This window comes from Astatotilapia calliptera, chromosome 19 (assembly GCF_900246225.1).
Source record: "Astatotilapia calliptera chromosome 19, fAstCal1.2, whole genome shotgun sequence".
Lineage (NCBI taxonomy): Eukaryota > Metazoa > Chordata > Actinopteri > Cichliformes > Cichlidae > Astatotilapia > Astatotilapia calliptera.
This window is the reverse complement of record NC_039320.1, coordinates 13,726,882-13,734,776: the sequence shown is the minus strand read 5'-3', so window position 1 is coordinate 13,734,776 and position 7,895 is coordinate 13,726,882. Positions and strand designations below refer to the sequence as shown.

At 42.0% G+C, this 7,895-nt stretch overlaps 1 long non-coding RNA gene across 1 annotated transcript; it reads right to left on the bottom strand.

Moving 5' to 3' along the window:
• Positions 1–1,911: 1,911 nt before the first annotated feature.
• LOC113012590 (uncharacterized) lies at positions 1,912–7,330 on the bottom strand. Its single transcript, XR_003270722.1, has 3 exons — positions 6,278–7,330; positions 2,725–2,845; positions 1,912–2,643 (listed from the first exon to the last, which is right to left on the bottom strand). It is a non-coding gene; the product is annotated as an uncharacterized LOC113012590 (long non-coding RNA).
• Between the last annotated feature and the right edge of the window lie 565 nt (positions 7,331–7,895).

Here is a 7,895-nt window from a genome sequence, read left to right as displayed (position 1 = left end):
GTAATTTACCCAACAGCCCCATTTAATGGAGTGACCGCAGGCAAAGAGCCACGACAAGACACCCGTAATCACCCGTGCCTTCACAGATACATGCCCGAACGCACACTTGCTTCACGAGCATTAAGGTATCAGTTCCTGATACAATGGAAGGAAGTGCGTCACAGGCACGCTGCACTTCGACACAAAGAAGAATGGAACGCTGCCCAGGCACAAACAGAGTGAGAGACAGAGAGAGAAGGGGAAATGTTGGAGCATGTGGTGGAAGAAGTGAACAAATAACGGCGTCCGAGAGGAGAAAAGAACACGAGTGGTCGGGGGACTTCAGAGCAGGTCAACACAGCCACCTGCGATTTCGCAAATAAACACGACCCCGCCATTCCTTCCACTTTTACTGGACTGCTTATTCTCAGTGGAAGAAAACAACAGTCCGCCCCTCACCTCCCCACCTCATCTCGCCCAGTTCTAGAAAGAGAGGAAAGGAAAAATGCTGGGCGCCTGAGAAAAACAAGTTTTACGTGTTGTTTTGTTCCTCCTGCGAGTTGTTTTCCTCGTCCTGAGCCCAAAACAGTCCAATGAAATGGCATTTGTGGGCGCTTCTCACAATGGGCGAGTTTATCTCCCTCCGTCAACAAGGTTATCAGTGTAATTTATGAGGATGCTAGTCTGAGGTCCGCGCAGCCTGGAATGTTAATGGGTTTTGGTTGAATTGTACTTTTGCTGCTGCTTGACCTCAGTTGACTGAGCATCACACTACCTTCTGCTCCCGTTGAACATAAATGTCTCAGTCTTTAAGTTTAAAATGCTGCATTATTGTCTTCACTAGACTTCCCAGAAATCTCCTGTTAAACAACAAGTGTGGGCGGGACGGTGACATCATTTTACCTTTGGATTTTCACTTGCTGATGTTTGAGTTTCAGGGCTTTTGATCTGTTTTAGCTAACTCTCTGTTTCTTCTGGAAGTCTGGAAACACTAACACATCACTTCCTGTCCACTAGAACAATTTTCCCAGGAGGCGGTAAAAATGAGGTTGAATCAGTTACTGTAAAAGCAGCAGATTCACCTCTCTGGAACAAAAAAACGGGGGATTTCAGTTGAGCAGAACTGCATGTCTTGTCACAGCTTAAGGGAAGATCATTGCTGGCGTGTCTTTAGAGGCAATTTTGCATTTCTCTGTGTAAACATAAAGACTGCTTTGTTTTCATCGCTGTGTGTACCAGTAACTCGCTCGCTATTACAGCACTCTGAGGCGTATCTTCACTGCAGAATAATCCTCATTGTTGTGGCTCCGTGAATCCAGGTCCTCAGAGGAAAATCTTTTGTGGAATAAGATGAAGAGATATACAGCATCAGTGATCCGCTTTTAGATCTCTCCCGCTGCTGCTTCTTTGATATCTTACTACGTGTCATAGAGTAAATTTGATGTTTTAATTACAGTTTTGAGCTGAACACACTGATGGCAAAGCAACAACCTTGAACACAGTTTTAACCATTTTGTTTTCATACAGAACAAAAGGAATTTTCTTTATACTTAGCTTCCAAGGAACTAGAGTTTCTGCATTTGTTTTAAAGGGGTCTTAAGCAGAGGTTCTCTAGGCTTTCTGAAAGTCTTTCAAATTATTTTTTGGACACCAGCTGCTTTTACCTGACCATTTTTAAAGGAATGATTTTTGCTTCTGTTTTAAGTCACTTAACACTGAACAACACATCATTCGGGTATAAAACAGGTGCATAACCCAATCAGGGTTGTGATTACACATAACCAAACAATGAGCCAATTAAAATTACATTTTTAGGCACTTTATTCCTAGCAGACTGTCATAAAAAGACAATTTGTTAATGTTTCTTTATTTTAAAATGTAAAATGTCAATGATAACATACTTTGACAGACACAAAATAGTATTGTTGCACCAACAAGGTGATTTCCAAATAGCTATTAGCTGGAAACTTGGTTTATATCAGCATAGTGTGCATTGTGCTATTAAAAATTTTGAGGAAACTGGACAAGTGGAGGACAAAAGAAGAAGTAGCAGGACTAAAAACCTAACTGAACACTCTCTGAAAATCATGTGTTTAAGAAATAGGAAAAAAATCCAGCCATGCCCTGAAAAATGCACAATTCAACACCAACAGTCATGGATTGGCCTCCCCAGCCCCCAAACCACAACATTATTGAAGCAATATAGGATCTTTCTTACAGGGAGCCAACATCCAAAGAAGATCTCAAGAACTGTTTCTGATTAAATCACATCTGCCTTTTCAAACATCTCTGTGCTACTTCATTTGAACAAAATTCCTGGAAAGACCCTTTAAATTTCCTGCCATATTATCAGGTATCAAGAAATGGCATAAGTAAAAAACATTCTGCGTTTCATCAAACTTGCTATTTCAGACCTCCATGAACAACATCCTAATCCTGACTTGACCCTTTCCCTAACTGAAGCTACTTTGCGTGTCATTTAAAGTTGTAAATTGTCACACAAAAACAGTTTAAAAGGACAGGCAAAATATGCCTGAGGTGGAGGTCTATTTATACCTCGATATCACGTTGATTTGGTTCCCAAATCAAGGACGGATGGTAAGGATGGATGAAACGTGGACTGATCGTGATACATGGAGACACATGTCAGTCAAGAAAAACCCACTGGGGAAAGAAAAAGGAGCTCTTTAGGTTTTAATGTGTTCTTAATGAAACGAATAATATCCTCAGTTGGTACTTACACACCTTGTTTGTGATTGGTCAAACGGAAATGTGGAACTGCAAGAGGGAGGGGAGGCGGTGGTGGCGGGTGATCTTCCTGGGGTCGACTCCTCCGGTGCGTCCATTCCTTCCGGCTCGATGGAAGCTTAATGTGAGTGTGGAAAAGTGGAAAATTTAATTAGGCTGCCAAGGGGGTTTTGTCTCACTTGGCATCCCCCCCCCCCCCCCCCCCCCCCCCCCCGCCCCCTTCCTCCCACGACCACTACTGCCACCCCCACATCTTCCTTCCCTCATGTTTTGCTCTGATCACATTTGCTGTAACGGCACTATTTCTTATTCTTTTACCCATAATACTTCAGAATATGATTTTCTTGGCACCTTGTTCTTCACTTATGATTCCCCCGCCACCTCCTTTTTTTCTGCCATGGCTGGATTCATCTGTTATGCACTCCTTGAGCAAAGATTTTCTGTTAGGCCCCTCCAACCCCACCCCGAAAATCCCTGTCCTGCAAATATACAACCTGGCCCCAGTGCATTAGTTAGGTTTTGGTAATTTCACTAAACTTTACTCAACAGTCATGTTAGAAAATGTAAAGTGCTCAAAACTGGTGCTAACAAGTCTAAAACCAAGTGACTCACAATTGAAAGCTACCTTTCTCAGCACTGGATTGTGTGTAAATCCTTTTAAAGCTCCTGGGTTGTGTCAGACCAGACATTTACTAAGTTGGGTTGCAACATTAAAACTTAATAAATGTGTAATTTGTTAAGATTTATGTAAGGACGCATATAAAATCAGTGATGTTTAGCTCACAAGAAGCTGATGCATTTATTCTCTCCATGAAGTACCTAAACGTTTCACATACCATTTTAGGCCTACTGGGCATGTGCAGCTACATCATTATCAATCCTGTGGAGAACATACACGATGGAGACTCACAACAACTTCTTGTTGGCTCCAGTTTTGGCTAAGTAATATAATAAGTTTGCAGATCCAAAACACTAGGAAAAGTGTATTTGTTGTATTTTAGGCATTTACTTCCTAAAATGTGTCTATTTCATGTGTCAATAAAAATGTTTTTTTATTGCCCGGTAAAGCGATTTTCTCTTATGGAAGCCATTTAAGTAACATTAACTTGATAAACCATTTTTTTCTACAGGTCTTTTTGGAAGTGGGAATGTTCAAATAGCAACAAAAATGCCCATTTAGAAGCTGAAGGGGTGGTAGAGGCTTAATCCACCCAATCCAACTGTGTCTCACAAATTTGAGTTTTTTCCTTGGACCTGACTTTTTTTGGTGTTACTGTGTTTTGCTTTAGTTCTAGGCACCAAATGCAATTACTAGTTATAAAAGAGTTACAAAAAGATCATGGTTTAGGTTAAAATAAAGAGTGTATTTGGCAAAAGATATGTCAAATACAGTAGCTTAATGCAGATTTTACACAACCTTTACATGTGACCTACATCTATCACAATGATCGTAACAGGCTACTAAGCCTTAAAGAAGGTAGAAGAATGGGCCTTCTGGCTTTGTGCATGTGACTGATAACAGTTGATAATGGCCATTTAAAGGGCTGATAATATCTGGATCTGGTGTTGGTTGTAGCACAACTTCAAACTATTCCACCAAATACAGCTTAAAAAAACACTAACAAAAAACATTCAGTGGATATTTTGGGCTTATGACGGTAGGGTGAAGCTGAGGTATTGAACAGTCACGCCTACTGCCCAGCCCAAACACAATTTTTTTTGATAAAGTTGTGTAGATATCTACATACGGTTAAACTGGTGATAACAGATTTTATGTGCTGAAAGGATGTACTATTCTTCTATGGTCAAATGTTTCCCCGTCAGGAAACAGTTGAAGCTCAGGTCATTCAAAATGAGTCCTCTGTGGACTTGCTTGTTTGATGTTTTTCAAAGAAGTCTCTTGCCTGGAACTTGTTTTCTTAATATGGTTGACATTTGTGATATTACAGCTCTTAGTGAAAGCACGAATTGTTCCTATGGGTCTTTGTACCATCTTACAAGGTAAGCTTGTAAGAGCTCAAAAAGACACCAACATTTAAAAAAAGCAGAAAAGTCGTACATTTAACAAGCTGGAAGCATAAAATGTTGGTATTTACAAGCATCTGAACCCTATCTTCAACAAAGTATTACAGCTTTGGTTGGCCACTCATGAGGAACATATTCCAGAAATCCTGTTAACATACAGCACAGTGTACAGGGTATTTAAGAATTTTCAGCTAGCAACTGTGCACCAGATGGCCGAGCAAGTGTGTCGAAACAGCTAACAAAGTTATGACCAATCCCAACTGATCACCCTGTCTGATCCATCTATTAATTTCCCAATGTTTCTCCACCACTGAAATATTTAGCTTTACTTCTAAGGAAATCTGTGGTAATACCCAGGAGTTAGTGGGAGTGACCTTTATGTGATAAATTCTTCAGTAAGAACTAATTTATGTGATGAAACCAAGTGAAAAACAAAAAAGCCAAAGGAGATCTACCAAAAAAAAACCAAACTGCAGTTCCTCTAATAGCCACTTAAGGCTGACTCTAAAATTTTGAATTTTAAAGCGCCTCATTTTAATAACCACCAGAAGGCGATAACCATGGTTGCAGAAAGAGTCCTTGTTCTATCACATTTTATGGGGAAATAGCTTTCTGTAGGTTCAGTCACTCATTTTGAGTCATACTGAATTACGTGTTAGACATATTGTGTTTCAGAAGGCAGGATTATCCAAGAGCAACCACTCACCAACCAATGGATCAATACAGGCTTTTCCCTAGCAACTGGTGGCTAGCAGGAGCTTCTTACCAGTCTCTAGGCTTTTTTAAGGGGGCTTTAGCAAACTGTCAGCAACCTTCAACAACCCTTGAGGAGCCACCTAAGGTTGCCAAATGGATGCTGACAGGTCTCCAAATATGGGAAGGTCAGGCTATCTGATAACCCAGGCTTCAAAATGTCCATAACCATAGCTATGTCAGTCTTTTGAGCTATATAGGTGAAACCTGCAGTAGTTTTGAGAGCTGTAAATCTCCACTTTTTTAAAAATTTAAAGCTCTGGTTGAATACTGTCGATGTGTCAACCATATGACTTTGTAACTGGAGCTAAAAATGATGTCAAACACAGGCTGCAAACAAATGGCTCTCATGTGAAGTTTAAACCAAACAGCGAATGTGGCATTTCTGAGGTCTCAGTGCTATAGAAGTGCATTATGTTCAGGGGTATCATTTATCTTTATTAATAGATGTTAAGAAGATGAAGAAAAATCTTTTACATTTTATGCAAATCATAAGCAGAAACTGCAGCTGACATGACACCAAACTTCATCACGTGGCTGCATCACATCAGCTCAGGCTCAAAAGAAAACTTTCCCCCAACTCGTCAAGAAACATGCTCATCCCGTGTGCACTCTTCCAACTTATGGATATTTATTTTTCCGAGGGAGGGGAAGTGAAGGGAAGTGGGAGCGGGTGGCGGCTGTAGTTGTGGCGGTGGAGGAGGGATGAAGGAGCGTTGTCACATTACATGTACCTGTCTGTACGCGTCTTCACTCGTGGCTGTCATCTCACCTGACAGGTCTATCAGTGTCCACGGCTGATCAGGACGCGTCCCTCAGCCTGACAGGATGAACAGACAGCGCGGCAATCCAGACTGACAGCTCCTCAGGTAGCTGCTGGAGGAAGGGAGGTTTAAGATAGGAGGGAGATGGAGGAATCTGGGGGGTGAGGGGCAAGAGAAAAGCTGCAGAGCAAGAGGACTAAATAAAGAGTGTAAATAACCCGCCAGATGATGTCCACAAGAACATCAGCAGTGAAGCCTAACCCTAGATGGCATCAAAGAGGTTCAATCATCTTTCTTTACCTTTCTTTTTTCGGAATCTGATAATGAAGTGATTGAGGCTTTTAAATAAGAGGCTGCTGCCAAATGCTACCTTTAAAAACTCCATTAAGCCACAAAAATCCTCTCTCTGGGTGCCAGTTTGAGTATTTTTAAGCAAATTGAGTTTCATCTTTTACGACAATCATGCACGTTGAACCGAAGCCAAACAGCTCGCTGGGTAACGAGAGCTGCCTTCCAGAGAAAAAACACCTGCGGGATGTGCTTTGGTTAACCCATGAAAGCTTTAAATCAAATGCTTGTGATCACACCCAAGGGGAAATAAGGCCCCCCTCCTCTCTCCAGCACACCTCCCACTCTGTGCTTCCCACCCTTCTTGGGAAGAAAAAAAAATCAGTATTTATCTTGTCAAAAGCCATCGAAAACAAGCCCTTCCAAACGCCCCAACAACACGGGGACGAGACAAAACGGGAAAACCTACAAGCTCCAGAGCGAAGACTCATTTGATCAGCTTAGCCACGCTCTCCTGGCTCCTCATGCACGAGGAGTAATTAGCAATTAACAATCAGGATTTAACTAGATCCAGTTATTATCTGTAACCAAAAAAAAGGTGGTGGGAAGGGGGGTATCTGCTGCTTTGACACGGGAGTGCATCAGAATTCCCCTGCTCCTCGAGTTCGATTAAAAAAAAAAAGAAAAAAAAGAGAAGGAGAAGAAGAAGAGTGAGGGACCCGAACTGTAATTCTCTCATTTTCACGACATCTCTGGGCCATTTTTTTCCCAAATTCCCAGATCAAACAGGCTGTAACAAAAGGCCCCAAATCCCCCCCCCCCTCCGCTCTCCTCCTCCTCCTGCTCTCTCTTTCCAAAATTAGTTAAGCCTCTCAGCTCCATCATCCTCAACATGGCTCGCATCAACAACCCTACGCTGCTTCGCAAATGCTGCATAGCCTCTGAAATCCACCCCGCCTCCCCTCTCCCCATTTCCTTCCAAATATGCTGAAGAGTTGTTGTTTTTTTTTTTGGGGGGGGGGAGAAAACTCCCCATATGTCACTCTGAATTTGGACTTACACACAAAACACAAAGTACCCCATAATCACTACAGTTTTTTCACTGGGCTAACTGTGTGTCTTTTCTGGGGGTAAAATTTTAAGCCAAAAGTCTGCTGTTCAGAAAATGAAGGTGAACAACAAAGGCTGAGGCGAGGCTGACAGATTCCAGAAGAGGGGGGTAAACAGTCTCTCCTCTCCTGGTCTCTGACACACTCGGGCCTTTTGGACACTCCTCGCTTCCTTCTGATTACCTCAGCCCCGGCTGTTTACCATCGAGGGGATGATTCAGGGTTTTCA